The 27,262-nt window shown below is 50.0% G+C and overlaps 1 long non-coding RNA gene across 1 annotated transcript; it reads right to left on the bottom strand.

Annotated features, from left to right (window-relative positions):
- Positions 1-6,169: 6,169 nt before the first annotated feature.
- LOC106724992 lies at positions 6,170-11,944 on the bottom strand. The gene is made up of 3 exons (XR_001360821.1): positions 11,879-11,944; positions 10,325-10,328; positions 6,170-6,181 (listed from the first exon to the last, which is right to left on the bottom strand). It is a non-coding gene; the product is annotated as an uncharacterized LOC106724992 (long non-coding RNA).
- Between the last annotated feature and the right edge of the window lie 15,318 nt (positions 11,945-27,262).

Raw genomic sequence — 27,262 nt, 5'->3', positions numbered from 1 at the left:
GTCTCACTGGGCCTCTTCTCTAAACAGGGACTCAGAACCCCTTTCCCAAAAGGCTGTTGTAAAGATTCAACGAGACAATGTGTATAAAGCACTGGAACAGTGCCTGGCACATAGTGAAGGCCCAATAAGCGGTAGCTGTCGTTTTCTATGTCTCTGGACATCTCAGTATGGCTTCAGCTTCCTCTAGCACCGTGGTACCAGGCAGCTGTACATTCACCAGCTGCCACCACCTGGATGAACCACTTCTGGGTGGGGAGATGCTTAAATGGTCCCAGTGACCCTAGCCTCCTGCTATCCTGGCTGTAATCCCCTCCCCTCAAATGTGACTTGTTTCTAACCAACAGAATAGAGCAAAGGTAATTGAATGTCACCCCCATGATTACATGACATAAGATTATAACTAGACTCTATCTCTTACTAGTGTGGACAGAAAAGGGGGCCATATGACTCTATCTCTTACTAGTGTGGACAGAAAAGGGGGCCGTAGACTAAACCTGACAAGCTCAGGGGAGGCCTGCGGCAACGAAAATAATTTTATGGTTGGGTCACAACATGAGGAACTGTATTTAAAGGGCCAGAAGTTTGAGAACCACTGTAAACCCTTCAATTTCAGGGATGGCCTACATGGTGGGCCCTACAAACTCAGAGACCAGAAGCAACCACATAGGATGGTCTGAATATAATTCCTAACTAAAAGCGGGCTGTGGGGGTAGTCACGTTCATTAAACAGATGGCAAAGCTGAAGTTCAGGGTAGTGCAGCCACTTGCCCAAGGCTGAGGACTGGAGGTCTCAGATATTGGCAGACCCAGAAAGCCCTCTGATACCCACTCCAGCCCTATAATGGGGCCTGAACTGCATGCAGAGGATGAAGCCGAGGCAGCAGGGTACAGCAGCCAGCCAGACCGGGGTCTGTGTTCTGGTTCTGCCACTTCACTTCATCACCCGACACATACAACATGGGCTGGAAGGACCAATGGCACCCTCGTGGCTGCCTAGGACGTCAATGGGTTAGTCTTGGTCAAGGACAGTTCACTGTCAGCTAGGTTCTGCCGAAATAGGGCTTATTCAGGAAGGTGAGTTTTCATATTTAATTTCACACGCATGTGCTAAGCACCTGCTGTATGCACCACTTTGTGCTAGCTGCCGCATGAAACACATTGCTAAGCAAGGCATGGATCTGCTCTGAGATGCTCACAGTCTTGTCAAGAGTGAGGATACAGGGGAAAAAATAGCCAAGTGCCCTTGTGGCTACAACTCTGCTGTGTGGCCCTGGGAAAACCACCTAACCTCTCTGGCCCATGCCTCACGGGCTGTTACGGAAGCTAAGAAGAGCCCTGTGTTATTTCCCTGGTGCTGCTGTAACAAAGTAGTACAAAGTGGGTGGCTTAAGCAGTAGTGATGTATCATCTCACAGATCTGGAGGCTAGAAGTCCAAGATCGAGGTGTCAGCAGGGTTGGCTCCTTCTGAGGGCTCTGAGGGAGCATCTGCTCCATGCCTCTCCCCTAGCTCCGGGTGGGCTGCTGGCCGTCTTTGGTGTCCCTTGGCTTCTAGGCCATCACCCTGGTCTCTGCCTTTACCTTCACATGGCATTCTCCCCTTGGATTGTGGCTCACATTGGATTGGGGCTCACCCTACTTCAGTGGGATCTCATCTTAACCACTTACATCTGCAATAAACCCGCTTCCAAATAGAGAGGTTAGGACTCCAACAGAAGCATTTGGGGTGGGATACAGTTCAACGCACAACACGGTCTCGGACCGTCTCCCTGTGCTCCGGCCTCTCACAGCGTGACAGCTGGTTCCAGGGGGCAGCACCCGGAGCAAGTGTTGGGAGAGAGGCAGGTGGAAGTGGCCAAGCTTCTTTTAACCAACTCTCTGAAATCACACAGCATCTCTTTTACTGCATTCTGAGGCCAAGAGTGAGTCACACGGTAGGGGACCACATGAGGGTATGAAAACCAGAAGGGAGGTGGGGAGCCATTTTTGGAGACCAGCTACCCCAGTTACACGGCAAGCTCATACCTCTCCTGAACCCCAGGTGAAAGCTCTTGTAGTCCCTGTGTTTGTCCACCCTGGGTAGCTCACAGGGTTTGGCACAGGGGTAGTTGCTTAAGAAATGACTGTTGTGTTGAATTATGTTGTGAAGAGGTCTGCTCCGTTAGCAGGAAAGTGATAGGCACCAGCCCCTTCCCAGTTGGCTCCTTGTCCCCCTGCAGGCTCCTTTCCTTGGGAACTAGAGGATGGTGGGGGCCAGGGCCAGGGCCCTGAAGGATCCGAAGTTGGAACACAACAGCCCACTTTTTCCTGCCCACACACCTGGGCCTGCCACTGCGGGGGAAAGCCGCCAGGCAGCGTGAGTTTGCCAACCCCAGAAAGACCTCATTTGAAATGTTTTCTAAATCTTCCAAAAGAGGTTCTGCAGCCCCCACCTCCACCCCAGGGAGGGAGGAGAGGCAGCGAGAGGAAGAGAAGGAGTGGGTTTCCAGTCTGTTTATATTTCAGGCTATTTTGAAACCCCCTGAAGGCACTCACACACAGGGGCACATTTAAATGCACCAGGAAGTGCCCTTGGAGTGGAAACTGGAGTCGGAGGAATGCTGGGGCACTGCAGTGCCGGTCTGGTCTTCTGTCCCTCAAACAACCACCAATTCAGCCCCTTCAATGCCCGAGTCAGAGCCTCTCTGGCCGGAAGGGCTCTTAAAGGTCATCTCGTTCCTCCTTTCTCCTCCCTCCCCACCAAACACTTACTAAGCATCTCAGCATCTTCGTCATATCAATGATAGGACTCTTTTGGCCATAAGAAAATTTAAAAAGCACCCGGGCTGATCTAACTGAAAAATAAAGGGGGGTTTCATTGGCTTGGTTCACTTCAAAGTCCGAGGAGAATTTAGCCCCAGGTATGGCTGAAGCCAGCAGATTCAACGATATCATCCAGGCCTGGTCTCTGAATATTCCTCTGCTCTGCTCCCTCCATGGTGGCCTCATTCTCAGCATTTTAATGAGGCAGGAGGATGCCAGAAGCCCCAGACTCTCATCTTCAGGTCCTGCAGAAGATCTTAGGACGTGACGTTCCAATTGCCCAGGCTTAGTCACATATGTCCCCTCCCACTCCTCCCCCTACTCAACTGAGAGTGGAATCAACTCTGTCTGAAGTTCAGAGGTACCCTCCCACCCACCCCTCACCCCCAGACACCAGGCAGCAGAACTGTACAAGTGTTCTCATCCCACAAATGGTACCCATGTTCTCCTTTCATACCCCTCCAGTCATAGAGAGCCCACCAGCATGAAGCAGCCCCATCCTTAGAATTAGCAGGTAAGGACATTGAAACAGTTATAACTATATTGCATATGTTTTTAAAACTAGAAAAAAAACCAAACTGAACATGTTAAGTAGAGTGACAGAAGAGATAAAAGACTCAAATCAAACATCTAGATATTAAAATTATAATGTATGAGATAAAAAATACATTGGATGGAATTAATAGCAGAATAGGCTTTGAAGAAAAAAATTAGTAGACTTGAATACATCAATAAAAATTATTTTAAATAAAACCAGAGAGAAACAGGACATAAAAATAAAAATGAAGAGAGCATCAGTGATCTGCAGGACAACCTCAAGCAGCCTAATATATGAGTAATGGATTCCCCAAAGGAGAGGAGAGAAAGGGATGAGGAAAAGAAAAATTTATTAGAAAGAAAAATATTTGAAGAAATAATGACTGACATTTCCCATATGTGAGCCAAGAATTTCAATGAGGCCCAAGCACAAGAAACATGAAGAAAGTGACACTATATCAAATCACAATCAAAGTGTTCAAAACCAGCGTTAGATAAAGATCTTAAAAGTAACCAAAGAAAACAAATATATAATGTACAAAGGAACAAAGATAAAGACGACAGCAGATTTCTTGTTGGAGACAATGCAAGTGAAAAGTCAGTGGAACAATATCGTTAGAGTACTGAAAAACAAACATACAAAACCCAAAACTGTTTATCTAGAATTCTACACCAAGAGAAACAAAAACTTTAAAAAAGAAAGGTGAAATAAATACTTTTAAAGATATACAAACCCCAAAATAATTCTCACCAGAAGATCCATACAGTGGAAATATTTTTTAAAAGTCATTTAGGCAAAAGAAAAATGATATCAGATGGAATATGAATTTACCCAAAAGAATGAAAAGCACTGGCAGTGGTAATTATTAAGATAAAAATACAAGATTTTTTTTTAGTACTTAAATGTCTTGAAAAGATAACTGACTAACCAAAAACAAAGTAATGTAGAATTTATAGCATATATACTGTAGATATAAAATGTATGAATACAATAGCACAAAAGCTAAGAGAGGAGAAATGAAAATATACTATTTTAGGATTTTTGTACTTTTCATGAAGTGGCATAATATTGCTCAAAAGTAGAAGGAGAAATTAAATATGTATACTATAAACTCTAAATCAACCATGAAAATAACAAAATAAAAAGATATAGCTAATAAGAAAACAAAGAAGATAGAATGAAACCAGTAGTCTAAAAAGAAGGCAGAAAGAGGGGAGAAAGAGGACAAAGAACAAATGGAACAATTAGAAAACAAATAGTAAAATAGTATATTTAAACCTAATCATATCAATAATCACATTAAATATAAATAATCTGAAAACCTCCATTAAAAGACAAAGTTGTTAGATTGGACAATAAAGTAGACCCCACAAGATTCTGCTTAGAAACTTACTTTTAAATATGAAGACAAATGGGTTAGAAGTAAAATTATAGAAAAAAAATACCATGAAGCACTCATCAAGAAAAGCTGGAGTGGCTGTGTTAATATCAGACAAGATAGATTTCAAAGCGAATGACAAAGAAGACCATTTCAAAATTGTAAAGGGGTCAGTTCATCAAGAGGGCATAATCCTAAATATTTATGCACCTAATAAAGATGTTCAAAATACTATACAAGAAACAAAAACTGATAGAACTGCAAGGAGAAATAGACAAATCCACAATTATAATCAGAGATTTCAATACACGTCTTTAGATAATGGATAGAACAAGTGGATAGAAAATCAATAGGATGTAGAAGACTTGAACATTATCAGCCAACTTGACTTAGTTCACATTGATAGAACATCCTACCCAATACAAAAGAGTACACATTCTGTCCAAGTGCCCATGGAATGGTTATAATATATATTCTGGGCCATAAAACTAGTTTCAATAAACTTAAGAGAATTTAAGTCATGCAAATATGATCACTGATCAAAATGGAATTACATTAAAAATCAATAAATGAGAGATCTCTTGGAAAATCACTCCAATATTTGAAAAATAAATAATACACTTCTAAATAACCAAAGGTCAAAGAAGAAATTAAAAGGGAAATTATAAATTATTTTTAACTAAATGAAAACACAACATTCCAAAGTTTGTGGAATGCTATTACAGAGGTACTTGGGTGGAAATTTGTAGCACTAAATATCTGTTTTAGAAAAGGGAAAAAGTCTGGAATTTAAGACCTCAGCTTTCACTGAAAGAAACTAGAAAAAGAAGATAAAATTAAAACCAAAGTAAACAGAAGAATGGAAATAATAAAAATAGAAGACGAAACAAATGAAATAGAAAACAGAAAAATAAGGGAAACATTCATAGAACCATAAGCTGGCTATTGAAGAAGATCAATACAATTAATACAGCCATACTGGTCAGGAAAGAGAGAAGACACAAATTAGCAATATAAAAAGTGAGAGAGATGACATCGCTACAAATTTCACAGATATTAAAAGGATAAGAGAATATTATTAATAATTTTGTGCCAATGTAATGACTTAAATAAAATGTAGAATTTCCTTGAAAGACACAGGCTACCAAAGGTGAAGAAGAAGGAGAAGGAGAAGGAGAAGGAGAAGGAGAAGGAGAAGGAGAAGGAGAAGGAGAAGGAGAAGGAGGAGGAGGAGGAGGAGGAGGAGGAGGAGGAGAAATAATAGATGTAGTCTTATTAAAGAAATTGCAGTATAGTTAGAAACCTTCCCACAAAGAAACCCTCAACCTTCACTGGTGAATTCTATGAAACATTTAAGGAAGAATGATATCAGTTGTACACAAATTCTTCCAGAAAAATTAACTGGAGGGAATACTTCTCATGCTATGAGGCCAAAACCAGACCATGACATTACAAGAGAAGAAAGCTACAACTAGTATCCTTCATGTACAAAGTTGTAAAAATTCTTAACACAATTTTATCACGTTGGACTCAACAATGTATAACACATAATACACCATAATTACATGAGATTATTCCAGGAATGCAAAGTTGGTTTAACTGTTGACCATTAATCAATGTATTCACCATATCAAGAAACCACTGAAAAAGACCTCCATGATCATCCCAATAGATGCATAAGCACTTGACAAATTCATCATCTATTCCTTATAAAAACTCTTAGCAAAGTAGGAATAGAAGGTAACCTCTTCAACTTGATAAAGGACACCCCCCCAAAAAAAAACAGCACAAAATTACAGCTAACAATATACTTACAGCATAAATGCTTTCTCTCTAAGATCAAGAACAAGACAAGGATGACTTGTCCTTACCACGTCTATTCAACACTGTACTAGAAGTTCTAGCCAGTGCAATAAGGGAAGAAGAAATAAAAGGCGTTCAGAATGGAATAGAAGAAGTAAAACTATTACAGATGACATGATATTGTATGTAGAAAATCCAGTGCATGCTAGAATTAATAGTTAAGTTTAGCAAGATTGCAGGATACAAGATTAATATACAGATTTAATTGTATTTCTATATACGAGCAATGAACAATGATAAATTGAGATTAAAAACACTATTTATACTAGTATCAGAAAATATAAAATCCTGAAAAATGATGTACAAGATTTGGACAGGAGAGAACGACAAAACATTCCTGAGAGAAATGAAAGAAAACCTAAATAAATGGAGAAATATACTATGTTCGTGGTTTAAAAGACTCAATATTGCTAAGATGTCAGTTCTCCTCAAATTGATCTACAGAGTCCATGCGATCCCAATCAAATTCTCAGCAGGCTTTGGTATAGATATTGATAAGCGGATTCAAAGATTCACATGAAAATGCGAAGGACCTAGAGGTGTCAAAGCAACTTTGAAAAAGAACAAAGTAATAGGACTTACACTACCTGACTTCAAGACTTAGAAAGTTATAGTAATCAAAACTGAGTGGTGTTGGCATAGAGATAGACAAATAGGTCAATGGGATGGGAAAAAGACCCACACGTATATGGACAACTGGTTTTGCAAAGGCAAGCCAGTGGAGAGAGAATAGTCTTTTTATCAAATGGTGCTGGAACAACTAAATATTGCCACACAAACCAAGACAGGAAGAAAGAAAGGAAAGGAAAGAAACAAATAAACAAACAAAAAAAAACATGAAAGAAAGAGCTTTCATCTATGCCTCAGACCATATTTTAAAATTACCTCAAAAAGATCTAAATGTAAAAATCTAAAGCTATAAAATTTCTAGCAGAAAACATAGGGGGAAATCTTTGTGGCCTTGGGTTAGGCAAAAATTTCTTAGATGAGACACCAAAAGCACAATCCATAAAAGGAAAAGATAGACAAAGTGTACTTTGTTAAAATCAAAATAACTTCTATCTTCAAAACGCTGTTATGAGAATGAGAAGACAAGCCACAGACCGGGAAGACATTTTTTCAGATCACTTATCTGATAAAGGATTTATGTCCTGAACATATAAAGAACATTCAAAACTGGGATGAACAGATTGCACAACCCACATTTTTTTTAATGGGCAAGAGATTTGAACAGTTATTTCACCAAAGAAGATATAAGAATGGCAAACAAGCACATGACAAGATGCTCAGCATTATCAGCCATTAGGGAAATGCAAATGAATGCACAGTAAGATACCAGTACACGAATTAGAATGGCTAAAATGGGAAAGACTGACCATTTCAGGTGTTGGTGAGACCTGAAGCACCCAGATCTCTCATCCTTTACTGGTACAAACACGTCGGAAAACAGTTTGGCCGTCATATACAGTTACCACACACCTACCATATAATCCAACCCAGCGGTTCTCAACCTGTGGGTCGCGACCCCTTTGGGAGTCGAACGACCCTTTCACAGGGGTCGCCTAAGACTATCGGGAAACACATATAGCATATCAGATATTTACATGATGATTCATAACAGTAGCAAAATTACAGTTATGAAGTAGCAACGAAAATAATTTTATGGTTGGGGGTCACCACAACATGAGGAACTGTATTAAAGGATCGTGGCATTAGGAAGGTTGAGAACCACTGATCCAACCATTCTACTCCAGGCATTTACTCAAGAGAAATGAAAGCATATGCCCCCATATCCATACAAAGACTTGGGCATAAACATTCATAGCAGCCTTCTCCATAATAGCCCAAACCTGGAAACAACTCAAATGTCCACCAACAGGGAAACTGATAAACAAATTATGATAGAGCCATGCAATGGAATACTACTCAGCAACAAAAAGGCACAAACTCTGATCTAGGAGACAACATGGTTACATCTCAATATGATTATGGGGGGAGAAAAAGCCAGGAGTGCCTACTATATGATTTCATTTGTAGAAAATTCTAGAAAATACAAATGAATCCTTAGTGACAGAAAGCAGACCAGGGGAAGGAGGAATTAGAACGGGACTATCTTTTCCACAGTGTTGCTTTCATAGATGCATACACATGTCAAAGCTAATCCAACTGTATATATTTGAAATGCGTGCAGCTTAGTGTAGCTCAATATAGCTGTCTTTAAAAACCATATACACTTACTGGCCACTTATGTTTACAAATGATTACCTACCATTTACAAAGCATTTTTGGAGCTTCAGGGATACATTCATTTATTCAACAAGTATTTTTGAGCACCTACTACACTGTCACATACTCTACATGTACTATATATAGCCATATGCTCCTGGAAGGCCTAGGAATACTTCAGTCAACAAAACGGACCAAAAAATTTCTGACCTCTTAGAGCTCACATTCTTGGTGGGGGGAGTAGTGAGTGGGGAGACAAATGCTAACAAATAGTTTACCTATTTAATCTATCAGATGATGATGACTACTCTGGAGAAAAAGAAGCAAGGTTAGGAGCTAGGGAGTGTGGGGATGGGTGGGGTTGCAATTTGAAACAGTGGTCAGGGAAGGCCTGAATGATCATGTGAATATGAGCAGAAACCTGAAGGAGATGAAGCAAGGCATGTTGGTATCTGAGAGAAGAGACTTCTAGACAGGAGGAAGAGTATGCACAAAGGTCCTCAGGTGGGAATGTGTTTGGAGAATTGAGAAATGGCAAGGATTCCAGTGTGTCTGCAGAATGAGTGAGGAGATGAGGTCATGGTTGGGACAGGTCAAGTTCAGCCATTGGAAGCACTTTGGCTTTTATGAACATGCAATGAATTCTGCCCCTCGGAGAAGGGACAGGAAATCTATTAGTGTTTTCTGTGGACCTATCATGTGCCTTCTGCCCCGGAAGTCAGAACGACCAAGGGCCTGATCCATCTTATTGCACCAACGGACTAGTACCTGGATGGCACCCCGCCCTGTGCCTGGCACACAGCTGGCACTGAAATATTAACTGTGATTATCTTATTAAGAGAGTCATGGGGACTGGCTTCCTGGAGAGAGGCATCTGAGCTGGGATGGAAGGATTATTCTGAAACTACAGTTGAAAACTATTGTTTCTGGATAAGCCAGAGGGAACATTGGTCTTGTGGCCACTGTCAGCCTCTATGTCCAGGCCTGACACCACGCCTGGAAAACAGCAGGAACGCAGTACATGTTCGTTAGATGAATAAACGATGGAAGGAAGAAACGAGTGGGTGAAACGGTGGCACATCAGAGCCTGACACAGACCTTCCTTTTCTATCCAGGGACTTCCCAGAGCCCCAAGAGACCCCAGGCCCTGAAAAAAAAAAGACCCCACATCCTGGAGTCAGAGAAGCCAGGATTCGGATCCAGCTCCACCCCTTTCTGGGAGAGTGTGGGGGACCACTTCATGCTCAAAATCTCAGTTTTGTCCTCCGCAGAATGCAGGCAATAACAATATCTACTTCACGAGCTGCTCACGAGGACCAAATGAAACAATCAAAGTACCGGCCACAGAGGGGGTACTCAACAGACTTGAGTTTTTGTTGAGTCCTACAGGTGGCAGGACCTGACCTAAGGGCTTTTTATGGTTTAACTCTAAATTTAAGCATTACACCAACCCTAGGAAGTAGGCACTCATAGTCTCAACCTGTCTACCAGAGAGGTTCAACAACTTGCCCGAAGTCACACAGCTAGCAAGTGGGGAAGCTGAGATTTGCATCAGAGTCCACGCTTATAACTTACGACCTCTGCTCTTTTAGGTCTCTCCCTCTCTCTTCCTCTAACCAGACTGAAGATTGGGGCTTTGTTCACTGGGCAAGAGGAAGCTACTAGAGATCTTGAGGAGGAACTAGGGGATCAGACCTTTCCCGGCCTCCTGCCTAAGGCTGGAGGCGCACACAGGGAAACCAAGGGGCGAGGGGGGGATTTGTGCCAGAGAACGCACTGCTGACTGTCCCCTCCAGGCGCTCCCAGCTGTGCTCGCTGTAACCTTGAAGGAAGTTGGGGAACAAGCCCTCCAGAGCCGGACCACCCCTGTGTTTGGACAAGAGTCAACTGGGTTCCTGGGTAAACCTTGGGGTCCAGAGCCTGTCCCCCAAGAGGGACTCTTGCTGGCAGTGACCTGCCTGGCCAGGGAGGAGCCCTCAGAGGTGCCTGGGCTGGTTGTCTGGGCGGGCCTCACGGCAGCTGTAATTGTTGGGCAGCAGAGCCCAGGCTGGGCCCTTTATGGAGACATTTATAGCCAGCCCGTCTGGGGGACAATTCAAGTGGTTTTCTCTCTTTTGTGTCCCTTTAATAAGCGAGAAGAAGAGACATCAAATTAAAGCGGATGCTGGAGAAACTTGGCTTTGCTGCGCGGCCCCGGGGAGGTCAGGGGAAGGTTATTCTGCTCTCTGACCCGGAGGCCCGGAGCTTTTACCACATGCTTTCAAAATGCACAGACTCAGATGTCCGGGCTAGTCGGGCCTCTGAGGTCACCCAAACCAGCACTCAGCCTCGTGCAGTGATCCCTGCTGGCACGTTTGCAACCTTCCAGGGATGGGGAGCTCACTACCTTTAAAGTAACTGCGCTGTTGATCAACAGCTCTCCACAGTCCCTCTTCTTGGGGGCCGTGGAATCAGACAGACCTGGAGGAAAGTCCCAGTTCTGACGCTCACCGGTGTCGACATCAGCCCCTGAGCAAGCGCTCCCTGCCCTATGAGTCTCCTCTGGCAAATGCCATTCATTCATTCCAGGGGTCCTCAAACTTTTTAAACAGAGGGCCAGTTCACTGTCCCTCAGACCATTGGAGGGCCGGACTATAGTTTAAAAAAAAAACTAGTCGGCTGCTAAGCAACAGGCAGCGGCGGCAAAAACACCCGGCGGGCCGGATAAATGTTTTCGGCGGGCCACATGTGGCCCACGGGCCGTAGTTTGAGGACCCCTGATTCATTCTAACAGTATTTGGTCTTAGCGCGGGTTTCCCCAGGCTGAGACAAGGATTTGAGCGCATATATTTGGGAGATGGTCCCAGGAAGAGCCTCGAAGAGGGAGAGACTAGGACAGGGAAGGTGTTGTGGATTGAAGTGTGTTCCCCCAAAAAGGTGTTCAAGTCCTAACTGCTGGTACTCGTGACTGTATTTGGAAATTGGGTCTTTGCAGATGTAAAGGAGTTAAGATGAGGTTGTGTTAGATCAGGGTGGACTCTAGTTCAATGACTGGTGTCCTTATGGGATGAGGGGAATTTGGGCACATGGACACACACACAGGGAGAATGCCACGTGAGGACGGAGGCAGAGGTTGGCGTGATGCTGCCACAAGCCTAGGGCTGCCGGCAGCCACCCGATTCCAGGAGAGCAGCATGGGACAGCTCCTCCCTCTGCTTCCCCAGGAGGAACCAGACCTGCCCACACCTTGATGTCAGACTTCCAGCCCCCTGACCGGAGAAGAATACATTGCTGTTGTCTTAAGCCGCCTCGTGGGTTAGGGCAGCCTTATCCAGCAGGGAAGGAAGCAATCGACAAAAAGGCAGTGTGGGTGTTCAGCACATTGCCACTGTGGGAAACTGAGGCTGGGTCCCCCGGGGAATGCAGGGGGATCGGGATAACGTGCCAAGGGGCAGGGGCAGGGGTGTTTGTCCACCAGCTTCCATCAGTCCTTGCCTGAAGGATGCTCCCAGGGACACTGACCCTCGACACTGTGGCCTCATCATGTGGACAGGGCTCAGCAGCCAGAAAAGCCCCAGTGAGAAGCGCAGGTGCTGGCAGTTGGAAGTGTCAGGGGTTGTAGCCCAGGAGAAGGGTGCTGAGGGGGTGTGGGTGGGGCAACAATGGTATCTTGCCAGATCTTTATTGGGTGCCTACTGTGTGCACAAGGCACCATTCTAAGTACATGGGATGCAGCTCCTGGGGATGGGCCAGGGCTGCCCTCTGAGAGGGAGACGGGCAGTGACCTAGTAAACCAGGAGGCAGCCTTATGCCCCAAAGAGCAGGAAGGGGGCCCATGGGGATAGGCAGTTGGCCAGGGCCTGTGTGGATGGTGGGGGCAGCCCTAGGTGGGCCTATCTGGTCAGAGCAGGCCTCTCTGAGGAGACCTGAATATGGAGAAAATACAAAATTCAGGCACCTGGTGGAACAGCATTGCAGGCAGAGGGAAGAGCCAGTGTGGAAGCCCTGAGGAGTTGGAGGGCTGCCGTGAAGATTCGGTCACTCCCCACCCCGTGCTCCTGTTCCTAGTTCTGTCCTCTGGTCACGCAGAGCAGTAAACCCGCTCCTGCTGCAAGAGAAGCCCTTGAGAGGCGGCGGGCACAGGGGTCAGTCAGGTGGATGCACCTGACTCCCCCACCCCGCAGCCCTTTGACCTTGGACAAGGCCTTCAGTGCTGAACCTCGCTTTTCCTCTCTGTGACTGGCAGTGGTAACCCTGTCCACCTCATCAGTTGATGCAGGTTTTAAAGGCTGCCTTTTCCCAGGCAGGGGAAGGGGGACTCCTTATGCATTCATTCCTTCAGGAGGCCAGGTGACCGTCAGCAAACGAGCAAACGTTCTTTGTGGTGAAGGAAAGTCGTCAGTTGCCCAGTGAATTCGAATAGCATTTTTATACTAGAGGCCCGATGCATGAAATTTGTGCATGGGTAGGGTCCCTAAGCCTGCCCAGCGATCGGGGCCGATCTGTGGGGCAACCGGTGGGGTGATGTTGGGGGGGAGGGCCCTCTGGCACCCGTCTTGGCTGGCCTGGGGCCTGCGGGCTGGGGGCAGCTCTGTGTTGAGTGTCAACCCCCTGGTGTCAGTGCACGTCATAGCAACCGGTTGTTCCACCCATCATTCCGTCATTCAGTCGATTTGCATATTAGGCTTTTATTATATAGGATATTTTTGTACATCTTTAATTCATCAATTTTTAAAAAAATATATATCTTATTGATTTTTTACAGAGAGAAAGGGAGAGGGATAGAGAGTTAGAAACATCGATGAGAGAGAAACATCGATCAGCTGCCTCCTGCACACTCCCTACTGGGGATGTGTCTGCAACCAAGGTACATGCCCTTGACCGGAATCGAACCTGGGACCCTTGAGTCAGCAGGCTGATGCTCTATCCACTGAGCCAAACTGGTTAGGGCTAATTCATCCATTTTTAAAAACCCTGGGAATGTCCAAGACCCCGGGAAGGGAAGAACCGATGGGAAGTGAGGGATACTAGGCACTGGCTCCTGCTCCACACGTTTGCCTTTCAGTCCTCACAATAAGAATAGGGCAGGAGGTGGGAGGGTGGGAGGGGGGAGATAGCGTTAATTTCAATTTTTGTTACACACTTAATACATGCTTTGTTGGGTTAAATCTTTTCCAATGATTTAGGATTGTGTGCATATGAAATGAAAGCCTCTCACCCCTCTCCCTCCTGGTACCTTTCCTGCTACCTGTGTGGGTGTTTCCATGCACAGCAAACATGTACATGTGGGTTTGGGTGTTTTGTTTTTAACCCATGTGGGACCATATTTGCTCTTTTTACTTAGTGCACCGTGGACATATTCCCGTATCAAACACCCCGAGGTAGAAGTGAGCGCTCTTTGCCGGGCTTGGAGGGGAGGAGTATTTAGCTCCAGGTGTCACCGGTGAGGGGCAGAGTCGGGCCTGGGACCCACGTCCATCTTCATGAGAGCCACAGGCCTCCCTGATGTGCTGGAAGCTGCCACTGGTCATTCTCAGCCTCTCAGCGGGAGCTGGTGGAGGAGCTTCCTCCTGGAGGCAGGGCGCTGAGAGGGAAACTGAGAGGACAGACCTTTCCAGGGCAGGCGGTGAGCGCACAGGGGGGCTGGGGGGCTTGTTCAGAGAGGAGGGTCCCAGCCATGGGCCACCTTGAGGTCTCTGCCAGGTTCCCACCCATCTTCACCTTTTTAAAAAAATATTTTTATTGATATGAGAGAGGAAGGGTGAGGGAGAGATAGAAACATCAGTGATGAAAGAGAATCATTGATCAGCTGACTCCTGCACGCCCCCTACCCAGGCACGTGCCCTAACCGGGAATCGATCCGTGACCTCCTGGTTCGTAGGTTGACGCTCAGCGGCTGAGCCGCGCCAGCCGGGCCATCCTCACCTTGATGACACCCTTGCCTCCCTGTCTGTCTGAGCCAGCCTGAGCCCTGAGCCCTCGAACCGTGACCTCCTGGTTCGTAGGTCGACGCTCAGCCGCTGAGCCGCGCCGGCCGGGCATCTTCACCTTGATGACACCCTTGCTTCCCTGTCTGTCTGAGCCAGCCTGAGCCCTGAGCCCGTCCCAGCTGGTGCTGGCTGGCATGCATTCTCTGCCACCTCACCTGGGGCACAGCACGCACATGGGCTCAGTGGTGCGCATTGGCCTGCCTCCCACCCTGTGCGAGCTCAGAGGCCTCGGGTCTTCCCCTCTGGTGGATGCTGGGATCCCGTGAAGTATCACAGCAGGTGGTTGTTCAACTCTCGCTTGGATGACTCCAGAGACGGTTAGCTCATGACCTAACGAGGAAGCTGGTTCCGTCTTGGATTACTACATGGTTGGGTGGCTAGTGGGGTGGGCTTGTGCCGTAGAGGCAGACCCAGGTGCTGGTGGGGAGGATAGAAGAGATGATGAATGTAAAGTCTGTCTCTTCCGGTTGTACGAGGGCTGGGCGGGCTGAGGGAGCCTCAGTGTCCCCTTCTGGCACCTTTGGCTCAGTGTTTCTCTCACTGCAGCCCCTTAAGCCATTCATGAGCCAGGATACTAATTCAGAGGGCTGTGAATTATAAAAGGCCAGAACAGAATAGGGTAGAAAATGTCGGCATGCATCTCAAGCAGTTCAGGAAAAGACTTGTTTCTTGAAACTTCTGCTGTCAGCCTGGGGTCAGCAGGCTGGTTCTGTGGGCAGAGGGGTGGGTGCAGGCCTGGTGGGGGCAGGGCCTCCAGAGCACGGAGGGTGGCCTGGAGGGGCTCCCAGGCCCTGGCGCCTCTTCCTGCCCCACCGGCAGGAACCAAGCAGGGGCCCCAGGGGCGGTGGGAACAGGGAGATCCTCTCCGCTCTCCCCGGTGCAACCAGTGGGCTCTGAGCAATCCCATAAATCGTCTGCCCAGAGTCAGGGGCATAGAACTCCCTGATTTATGCCTCCCTGGGCCACCCCCTCTGCCTCCCTCCTGGGTTTTGTGGGGCCAAGGCCTGGCAGGCTGCTGGCTCCAGACAGCCCCTGTGGTTGCCTTGGTGACCGGTTCAGGCTGGGCCATCATCTGAGCTCCTGTGCTTCCTTCTGCTCACATCAGGGCTGACTTTTTAACCAGCGCCACGGGGCTTCTCCTCCAGCAGCCTGCCCCCTCCCAGGGGGCCCACGTCCCAGTGAGGCCCACGCATGGGTGTCACAGTGAAGCACAGATGTGAAATCATGCTGACATGGGGCAGTGTGGGGTGCTGGGTGAGTGCCTGGCCTTAGAATAGGGGACCAGGGTTTGAATCCGGCTCCTCCACTTCACAGCTGGCGGTGTCACAGTGAAGCACAGATGTGAAATCATGCTGACCTGGGGCAGCGTGGGGTGCTGGGTGAGAACCAGGGTTTGAATCCGACTCCTCCACTTCACAGCTGGCAATGACAGCATCTACCCCACGGCCTGTCAGGAATCATCCAGTCGACAGGCCAAGTGCGGGCCCTTTCACTGGCACATAAACCTTAGCAAGTCTCAGTTGCCTCATCTGTAAAGTGGGTATAACTACATCCCGCTCGCTGCGCTCTCCAAGGGCTGGCAACAGAGTCCCACGGTATGTGCTCCACAAATGTGAGTGGATAACGAATCTCAGGTTGTAAAGATTCCTGAGTCTAAGTGTGGTGGATAAAAGATGACCATAAATCCCTGACTCTCCTCCCATTGGGATGTGGGGGTTTGATTCCCCTCCCCTGGAATCCGACTGGCCTTAGTGTTGGCTCGCAACCCACAGAATGTGGCAGGAGCGATGCTGCGGCCTCCCGGACCCGTCAGGAGGAGCCCTGCTGTTTCTGCTTTGGTCTCCAGGAGCCTCCAGTCCCCCTGTAAGAATCTGACGACCCTGAGCAGGTCTCGCGGGACAGACCGCGTGGAGAGGCCCGGAGCCACGGTGGAGGCAGAGAGGCCCGGACAGCCCCCAGCTCTTCCTGCCCCAGGTGTTGGAAGCCTCCCAGTGCCGACAGACATGAGCTGTCCCCACCGAGCCCCGCCCAAATTGCAGGTTCATGAGCAAAAGAAATAGCTGTCATTGCTGGAAGCCACTAAGTTTGGGGTTGATTTGCTCTGCAGCAGGGATTTTTTTAGAACAAAATGTAAAGCCCTGGCCCCCTGCCTAGCACATAAGGAGCGCTCAGTGAAGGGGAGCAGTGAAAGTGGGAGCAGTTGTTGCTGTTGTTGCCCGAGAGCAAAGCAGCCTCATTATTCAGAACTGGGGCTCTGGGGGCAGACTGCCTGGACCCGAAGTTCCGATTGCTAACTCTGAGGCGCCGGACAATTTCTTTCCCTGTCCAGGCCTCGGTTTCCTTATCTTTGCAAAAGCAACAATGACACCTGACCACTTTGTCGGGTTATTGTGAAGAGAGAGTTGATGAGACGTCATGTAAAACGCTGGGCACAGGGCCCGGCGCAGAGTGGGCCCTGGCATGGGGCGGCCACCACCACCAGCCTCAGCACTGGCATCTTCTCGTCCACTTAACGTTTAAAGTGCCCGCTCTCATGTCATAAGGCCTTAGAAGGGTCAGAGCTGCAAGGCACAGGGCCCTGGTGTGCAACCCTCCATCCTGCAGGTGGGATTGGGTTGCTGGTGGGGGCTTTGAGTTATGGTATTTTTATCTTTATAAAGAGCTCTGGGTGGCCCATCTGAAACCCAATAAATAACGAGCTGACATTGGAGGAGGCGAGGAGGAGGGGGACGAGAATTTGCCTCGGGGAGCTCACCTACGTCTTGCTTCTAGAAACAGCCCAAGGGTTGGGTTCTTGACCGACTGCTAAATTCTGTGAGCTCCTGGGGGTGGGGATGAGGCAGGAAAGCGTCTCACATTTTTTTTTTGGATGTTGGACACCGTCAGGATCTCCCAGATCATCTGACCCAGCCTCTCCTTATACCTACGAGGCTCCAGAGAGGGACAGTGACCTGCCCGAGGTCACACAGCAGGTCAGAGGCAGAGCTGGGACCAGGTTCCAGGGCTCTTGCCTCTCAGTCTGGAGCTTTCCAGGCTGCGTGCGTCCAGCCACAGAAGCAACACATTGGAGGGGGTTTTCCTTACAAAGCTTTGGGGAGTGGGTCCTGCCTGCAAGCACGGACTTCCTTGCATTAAAAATCTCATCGTGGGAGTCTCAGCTATTATTCATTTCTTTCCAAATGGAATGTTAGCATTTGACAAGGAGCCTCTGGGGAAGACTGCGCGTGTTATCTGTAAGCTCATCTCCAGCCCCAGCTGGAGCAGAACAGGGTGGGTTTCTTGTTCTTCTTTAGCAGAAAGGGAAATAGAGGCCTGGGACAGGGGAAGGAGAGGCCTGGGGCAGGGGGGTGGGCCTGTGTGTGCTCATCTCAAACACCACCATGGACTCTCCTTCCCAACAAGCAGCAGACGCCCACAGGGCTCCAAGAATGTCAGAAGCTCCCTTGCTCAAAAACCGTCTCCTCAATCACGTCTACCATGACTGGGGATCCACCTTCGGAGTTTACGGCTTTTGAGCAGGAACGTGTTAACGAAAACACTGGTCGCCATGCGATTGAGCTGACAGTGATGGGGTTCAGTGGGAAAAAAACCCCCAACAGGATTCGAAGTCAATGACTCTGGCTTTGCCACTTATTACCTGTGTGACCCTGAGCAAGTCATTTTACCTTTCTGAGCCTCGGTTTCTTTGTCTATGAAATGGGGTCATAATTGGATCCACCCTTCCCCCTGAAGGCGAACTGTCATGTTGTAGTTGTCTATTGCTGGATAACTCTGAAACACAATAGCTTCCAATGCAGCCATCCTTTGTTTTGCTCATGAATTTGCAACTTGGCAGGGCCGGGCAGGGACAGCTGGTCTCTGCTCCCTGGAGTGTCAGCTAGTCGCCTGGGGCTGGGGGGTCTCCTTCCAAGGCGAAGCGCTCACATGACTGCTGGCCAGTTTCTCCCCACGTGGACCTCTCCGCGGGGCAGCTTGGGCTTCCTCCTACCATGGAGGCGGGGTTCCAAGAGATGGGCGTCAGGTTGGGCCTGGAAAGGGTTATAGTAACACTTCCATTGTATTCTAGTGACCAGGCAGTCACTGAGCCCAGATTCAAAGAGAAGGGACATAGAGAATAGCTGTTCACCACAATTGCAATAAGAACAGTTATTTATGTCATTATTTATTGATACCTGCTTCCCTTTCCTCCCCACGCCCCCCCCCACTAGACTGCCTTGTTCATTGCTAGGTCCTTCAATAAACAGTATTAAACACACAGGTGAATGAATGAACGGATGCCTCTCTCCTGGATCACACGCCACCCTGGACCCAGTTGCTCAGGCTGGGGTGGGGGTTGTGGAAGGAGCTCCAGCCTCTGAGGCCTGAGTTTGGGCTCCGAGTCTGGCCCCAGGGTACCGGGTGACCTTGGGCTAGTCACAAACTTCTCTGTGGGTGTCAGCAAAAGCCAATAAAACCAGACCCTGGCTTTTCAACTTGTGTCATCAAAACCCCCACGTAAGACTTGCTTTAATTAAGATAAGAGCACAACGCAATGTTTGGACTTGCCGTGCGCGCTTTGATGTGTGGCCTTTTCTGTTGTGTTTGATGTCCAGGGACTTGGAGAACTGGACTTGGGTTCTTGGCCCTTGCTGGCCAGCTGCCTGCCGTCCGCTGTTTGCCTTGTTAAAAGCACTTATGATCTAATAAAGTGAGATGGATGAGGCCTCCCTGGGGATGAAACACTTTTCATTCCCCATAGTCACTGCCCTTCTCAGCTGTCCTCATGGCTGATATTTACTGAGCACCAGCTAGATACTAGGCCGGGGCTCAGTGTCACCTGGTCCTCAAAACAGTGAGTGGGGTGCTGCCATTGTCCCCACTCTAGACAGGAGAAGACAGAGCCACAGAGAGACCCGGGGACTTGTCCAAAGTCTCTGGGAAGTAAGCTGTCAGCAGAGGTGCCAGGGTGTGGGCCCAGGACGGCCTCCCGTGGCTGCTGGCGGCCCTGGCTGAGGTGGGCAGCCAACAGGGAAACTAGCCCTGCCGAGAGGAGGAGGCAGGTGACTCTGGTCTCTAAGTGTGCTCAGTGTTGGTGTTGGGCATTGGAGAGAGACAACAGGACTAGGAAGTGTTGTTTCTATGACCCCATTTTACAGGTGGGAAAACGGAGGCTCTAAAGGTCACACAAAGGGGCCTGGTTTCAGGAAAGGACGATGGCTGGGAAAAGGAAGGTGGGGCTGTGGCCCCCGCTGCCTCTCTACCTGGCTTATTGTCCAGGGTTAAGTCAGGCCGAGATGCGAGCCTTTGCTGGTCTCATGGGTGAGACACAGGCTGACCTGACTTGGGCATCTTCCTGTCCCACGAAGACAGTGGAAGGGATGTGGCTGTGCTTCCCTGTGGGGCCGCAGTTCTGGGTGGAGTGGTCCCGGGAAGATGGAATGTGGGAGCCAGGAGGCATGGGTGCGGGGAGGCGACTGCTGAGGAACCCAGCACTATTTCCCGGTGCTCCCTCCGCTGACACTGTGAGTGCCCCCAGGGGTGCAAACAGCCCAGCACTGCCCCCCACCTTGAGTCACGGCAGTGCCAGCAATGCCATGGTTAGCATCTGCGCCTAGAAAAAGCGGGAGTTGCGGAGAGGGAAGGATCATCACTCGTGAGGGCACTTCCTGGGCAGTTTAGGAGCTTTGGTTTCCTTCTCTGGAAAATGGAAGAAGCACCAACCTCAAGGGTTGCCAGGCACTCCAGACACCTGTTCATTCTGAACTGAGGCTCCGCCCAGCAGACCCTGAGCAGCGGGGCCTGCGGGAGAGTGACAGATGGTGATAATTCACTGGAACCCCTGTCCCCAGGCCTCACGGGCCTGCAGGTACCCAGGAGGTCACACTGACGTCAGTACTCAGACGAAGAAGGTTCTTAGGTCTCATCTCCCCCCAAATGTCCTCCCCGCCCCGAATCGATAGGCCGCTTCCAGCACCTCCCAAGGAGGTGCCCCACCCACACCCAGGAACAAGCCTGCTCATATTCTTGGCGTCCTGGTCACAGGTGCCCCCGCACACAAAGCCTCATCAGGCGTGCCCCGTCCCCCCCTCCCCCTTGGCCACCCTGAGCTTCCAGGTGGCACAGTTGCAATGAGGCTCATGGTGAGGTGGGCTTAGGATTTGTCACCTGGGCCATACAGCAGCCCTACCTGAGCCCTGGAGTTCTGTGGTCTCCATGACAATGGCTTGGACAGCTTCTTCCCTCACCCTTTTCTCCATCAAAACTCAAACACCAGTGTTGGGGCAGAAGACACACCTTTACCCCAGAGCTCACATCTTGACCCCAAGTACCCAATTCTGAGCCTGGTGTCTTCTGGTGCCTGTGGCAGCCAGGGCCACTCCAGTCTCCCACCCCCCCCCTTTTTTTTTCACTCAGGCCAGACCGCCAGCCGGGAGGCCCTTATCGTGCACAGCTATCTTCATTGTTTGCATAGCGCTCATTTCCCCTGGCTAAGAAAACATGTTTGCAAAATCAGATTTCCCGGGAAAGCCGGCAGGTTAAAAGGAAAGGAAACGGTTTGAATTCTGTGAAGCAGGGATCTGAAGGTAGGGACGGGCCTCTGGGGTTGCCCCCACTCTTCCAGGTCCCCCCCACTCTTCCAGGTCCCTGTGATTGGAGGAAGCAGGGCCTGATCCCACATTCCAGTTTCTAAGTAGCCCCCTATACCTCCCCCAAGCTTGTTCCAGAACCCACAGGCAGCTGAGGCCTCCAGGGGCTTGGAGCTTTTCTCAGAATCGCACAGAGGGGAGCCTCCTGCTGTCTAGAACCTGTAGTGGCTCCCCTTTGCTGGCAGGGCAGGCCCACATGCAGCCTGGTGTTCAAGATCTTCCTCTTCCCTTGTGTGGCCTTTTAGTTCTAGTCATCCTAAATGCTCCAGTGTCTCACACAGGCTCATCTCTGCCACACGTACACCTCCCCCAACCCCATCTCTATCTGTCCAACTCCCTCTTTCTCAAGACCCCACTTAAATCCCGCCTCCTCCAGGAAGCCTTCCATGATGTCCCTCTCTAAGGAGCCCTAGCATTGTTAGGTCACTTCTCACCTGTATCCACCCTCTCCCAACTATGGCCACCACTGGGGCCCAGCTGCCTTCTTAGTCAGAGCCTGGCTCCCACTCTCCAGAGCTGGCCTGGCCTGTCCAGGGCCACTGTGAGCCACCAAGGAGAGAACCAAAGGTTTAATACCAACTGTGGCAATAGGCTGCCAAAGGGCCTCACCCTGGGGCGTTCTTAAAAAGTGACTTCTCCCAATATTAAAAATGGATAAACTGTACATGCAGTCCCACAACATAACTGTGGACCTGTGCCCCATGGACAGCTGTCCAGAATGAAAGATGCAAAAACTGTAGAAAGAAACGTCCATAGGATTCCATCTGTTTTTAATTTAAAAAACAAATCACCTGTGACAGCTCCGCGTGTTCAGCATTGGCCTAACCACTGTGTGTGTGCCACTCTCTCAGTCCTCATGAGGTGCAGTAGTAGTAGGTACCATAATTGCCCCATTTTACAGATGTACAAACTGAGGTAAGGAGGTGGGAGTCACGTTCAGGCGGCAGGCAAGGTCAACCCCTCCACTATGTAGCCTGCTCTGTGTTCGCTGCACTATCCTATGTTTATGTATACTCATAACCCAAGATACAGAAAAGTTGGCAAGGATGTTTCTCTGGGCCTTGAATAGAGCAGGGTTTGAAAGTCTCTTCATTCTTCTCCTTATAATTCCGTATTGTTTGGTTATCACAAATAATATAAACTAAAAGTAACTTTAAAAATAGAAAAAGCAGCACATATTCATTAGAGAAAACTCAGAAGAGGGAAGAGAAAGGCCCCAGGAACCAGAGTCAGCCCGGCCTCTCGGAGCTGGCAGGGAGCACGCTCGGGGCCATGGGATTCTGGAAGGATCGCCTCAGAAATGGGTGAGAAACTGGGATTATCCCCGACCCAATGGCTTTGGCACGAGGGGCAGTCTTCATCCCAATGTGAGAGGTCCTTGATAAATCCTCAGAGCTATTCCTCCATGGCACATGGCAACCTCATTCGGTAGTGAGCCGCCTGTCAGTGGAGGCATGCAAGTTGATGCGAGATGCTGGATGAACACTGGGCTGCTTGCTAACTATCTCCGGTGAGTTAGTCTGATTCCCACTTCCCACCTTTAACCCAAGCTGGACAGTAAGAGAATGTACCTGCAAGGACTGGTTTAAAAATAACAAATGAAAACAAAGATTAAGAGCCTGGCACAGATGCAGCAGTTTGCAGCTGCCGGAATCTCTTGGCATCCATGGTTTCATGTGATTTCAGAGCCTCCCAACATCATAGAAGCATCTACAGAGGAGAAAAACAGAGGCTCAGAGGGTATGGACTTGCCTGAGGTCGCCCAACTGGTCCGGAGTCCTCGACTCTGGCCTGGTGTGCCACCCCACGCCCAGCAATTGTTCATCTCCCTTCCAGGCCCAGCACCCAGTAGGTGCTCAGGTCCTGCACAGAAGCTCTTGGGTTCTAGTCCCACTCTGGCCCGATGTGCCGTGTGATGCTGAGCCGGGTTTGACGGGTCCAGTTCTCCTCCAGCTCCCATCTGTCTGCCACCCACCTGGGTTCCTTGCTTTTCTCAGCTTGTCCCCGACAGCAGGCCCCAAGGCCTCCTCAGTGGACCAGGGGAAGGGAGGGCCCGTGGGGTGGCAGACACCCCGACGCGTGGACCCTTCCTTTACTCTGTGCAGATTTATAGGGGGGCGCTCCTGAACTGTCATTCACTGTCCACGGCCCAGCATGTGTCTAAAAACAACAGATCCGATGGGAGAGATCTGCCTACAGATGAAAGCGGGGGTGGGGGAGGGGAGGGAGGGGGGAATGGCCTCCCATAGCCCCGGCCTGGCCCCGGGCCCACTGCACACTGGCCAAGGCCAAGTCAGGGCTGCGAAGGCTGGAGAGGCGCCTGCCCACCCAAGGGTCTGGGGTTTCGAGGGGCCCTGGTGTAAGCCTTGGACGAGGTACTGAGGGAGGCACAAGAAAATGGTGACCCAAGCCCAGTCCAGGGATTTGGCAGAACAGGATGAGGATGAATGACCGCCAGGGGCCACCTCCTGCACTGTCTGCCACTCTGTCCGCTCACTCTGCCCCAGCCACCCTGGGCTCCTTCCTGGTCCCTAAAACTCAGCCAATGCAGCCCCTACTTACCTCAGGGCCTTTGCACATGCTGCTCCGACCATCTAGAACACTCTTCTCCCCCTCACAAGACCTCTCATCTCTCAGGTCTCCAATGATCTGTCGCCTCCTCCGGAAGGCCTCCATTTAGCATCCCAATCTGTTCTCTGGTCCAGGACTCGGCACAATTTATAATCATTCATTTTGATGATGTATCTGGAAGCTCCATGAAGATGTGCCTGTCATGTTATTCCTCTGGGTAAAGGGGGGCAGCTCTGACACCAAGTCACTGCTTTGGGTTCTGGCATCAGCTCCCTTGATAATAACGCAAACAGTGTTTAGCTCTTGTCAAGTGTAGAAGTACTTTCCATATATGACCTTGCTCAGTCCCCGCGGAGACCCAACGAGGCGGGTGTGAGCATTACCCCCATTTCACAGACAAGGAGACAGAGGCTGAGCGAGATTAATATGCTTTGGCTACAGCCCCCAGCACAGTTGGCTGTTACACCAGGCCTCCTGCTGCTGCTGGGCCCTGGGTGTCTCCCGTGTGAGCACTGGGTGGGGGAAATCAAACTGTGGGGACAGTGCGAGCAACTGTGGGGAAAGGGCGGCTTCTAGGGGAGATGGCGGGAGGGGGGGCGTCCGGGCTCTCTCTGCACAAGCCCCACCCCTTGGAGACCCCGCTGCCCCCCTCCTGGTCAGCAGAGCGGACCTCTGGTGTCTCCCGGGGGAGGGAACCAGCCCCTCTCCTGTGCTGCAGGTGGAAGGAGGGTGGTGGGCAAGGACCGTTGATGGTGCTCTGGGAGGTGCCACTGAACAGGACCTTCCATGCCCTTTGTAGATGATTCCCTGAGGCACACATCCTGATAAAGTGATCAGGGCCCCGAATGGTGACTTCTAGACAAGCTGTTCACCCAGACCTACCTCCCCGAATCCATGCCCAGGCCTCGTGCGTTGGGAATTCTTTATGCTATTCTCTCTACTACTAGAGGATGGGTGCACGAGATTTGTGCACTGAGGGGGGGGGCTCAGCCCAGCCTGTGCTTTCTTGCAGTCCAGGAGCCCTGCAGACCTAAGCTGGCAGCTGGGCATCCTTAGCACTGCCGTGGAGGTGGGAGAGGCTCCCGCCACTGCTGCTGTGCTCACCAGAGTGAGCCCTGCTCAGGGCTTCTGGCTGAGCATCGCTCCCCCTATGGGAGCACACTGACCACCAGGGGCAGCTCCTGCATTGAGCGTCTGCCCCCTGGTGGTCAGTGTGTGTCATAGCGACCGGTCATTCAGCTGTTTGGTCTATTTGCATATTGTCTTTTATTATATAGAATTGTATATGTTGTATTTTTCTATCATAAAGAGCAAAAGAGACAGGAAGGAAGGAAGAACAAGGAAGGAAGGAAGGAGGGAAGGAAGGAAGGAAGGAAGGAAGGAAGGAAGGAAGGAAGGAAGATACAATTCCATTTTTAATTAAATTATATATGATGATATAAACCAAAATATTAACAATTGTTCTCTCTGCTGGAATTATGAATTATTTTCTTCTTCTTTATTATCCTTTTTGTGTTTCTAATTGGTGGGGGAAAACCACAGTTATCAAAGAAAGGAGTGCCTTGGGTTCTAGGCTCCTTTCCACCCACCCAGCCACTCTCTGACCCTGCCCCATCACATCACTTCACTGCGCCTCCTCGCTCCTGGCAAAACGGAGTGCTACGGGCGGTGGTGAGGCCAGAAGCAGCTGGTGCCTGAGGATGCCCCTGTGGTGCCCAGTCCCTGTGTGCTTGTCCCCACCCAACACTCAGGCACCCAGAGACGATGCACGAAGTCCTCACACACCTCAGACCTGCTCAAGGGACATGCAGACCCCAGGAGGACAGCCAGGCTTCCTGGCCCCCTGCACCAACAATCTCGTGCCCATGTGCACAAATGCAGCGCTGTAACCTGCGTGGGGCGGCCCATCGACTGGGTGGGTGAGAGGAGAGAGCCCCATCCTTCTCCAAGATAAACACAGGAAGTGAGGATCCCACAGTGTCAGGGTGAGGTTGGGAGCCATCCATAAACTGCAGGCGGAGGTGGGGGTGGGTAGGAGGAGGGAGAGGGGCCTGGAGCCGGGAGGGAGAGTGTGGGAGTCTGGGCAGGGGCCGGAGTTTGACATCCGCTGTCTTAGGTTCAAATGTGAAAAGTTGAAGCCATGACTAAGCTTGGGGGCCGTCTCAACTCTGTCTGTGGGTCTGTCTGTCTGGGACAGCACCTCCCACCCCCACCTCACCTCTCGCTCCCCAACCCAGTGAACGGTGTCCAGGCCAGTTGGAGGCCCGAGGGCCCCCAGCTGAGTCCCCCGCTTCCCCCCACCAACACTGGGGAAGCCAGAGCCTATGCTCCGCCGAAGTTCGGTAAATGAATGAGTGCATGGAAAGAAACCATCACCTCGGATTCCGGGATGCTCCCTAATCCAGCGCACGCTTCCTGGACCCGCTTGTATCTCTGAGAGATTATCCTGGGCAGCTGCCAGGCCCCACCCCGGCCTCCCCTGTGGAGCTGGAGCCCCTGCTCTCCCTGAGCCCATGGCCCGGGGTGGGGGTAGGGGTGGGAGTGGGGGGCGGCCTGTGGCCGGGCCAGAGGGGCGAAGGCACAGGGCCAGCCTCTGAGGGGCCGCCCCCTACGGTTTTGGATGAATGAGCAATCACGGTGCGCCAGGTACTTGACATCAGACTTAAATACTTTTCTGGAACAAAGCGAGCACAGAGGGGGAGCGAAGGGGACACTTTATCATTTCTTCTCAACCACCCAACCATCTCAACTTGCCTTCAAAGTCCTGTGGCCAGAGGCAGCTGTGCCTCCTCCGGGCCTCCTGCCATCACCCTCCCCGACGGTGGGTACAAGTGGGTGCCAGGGTGGTGGCAGATGGAAACTTTGTAAAAAATATGCTTACTGAAATTTCCCATTCAACCCATGGGCAAGTGGGTTGAATAGATCCCTTCTGAACATGACTGCCTGCTCACCTCTTGCTGTCATAAACCTCCAACCACACAGCTGGAGGCTCCCCCCTCCCCCCACCCCCAGCAGCCAGGGAGCCTGGCCCACCCCACCCACCCCTGCTGTGCCAACCTGGGCAAGCCCTCAAGTCAACACTCCCTGCCCCGCTCCCAGCCCCAGCTGCTTCAGCACCTCACCTGGGCACAGCTCCCCACAACCATTCTTTCACTCGCGCCTCCTGCAATCCAGGGATAGAAAGATTGTGTCCATTTTGCCATTGAAGAAACTGAGGCCCGGGAAGGTCACACAGACAGTGGGAAGCAGAGCCCCACCCAGACGCAGTCTGCAGCTTGCAAATCCAACCCC

Source organism: Myotis brandtii, unplaced genomic scaffold (assembly GCF_000412655.1).
Source record: "Myotis brandtii unplaced genomic scaffold, ASM41265v1 scaffold129, whole genome shotgun sequence".
NCBI classification, from domain to species: Eukaryota; Metazoa; Chordata; class Mammalia; order Chiroptera; family Vespertilionidae; genus Myotis; species Myotis brandtii.
The sequence above is the reverse complement of the archived record's forward strand: the minus strand, read 5'-3'. Positions and strand labels throughout refer to the sequence as shown.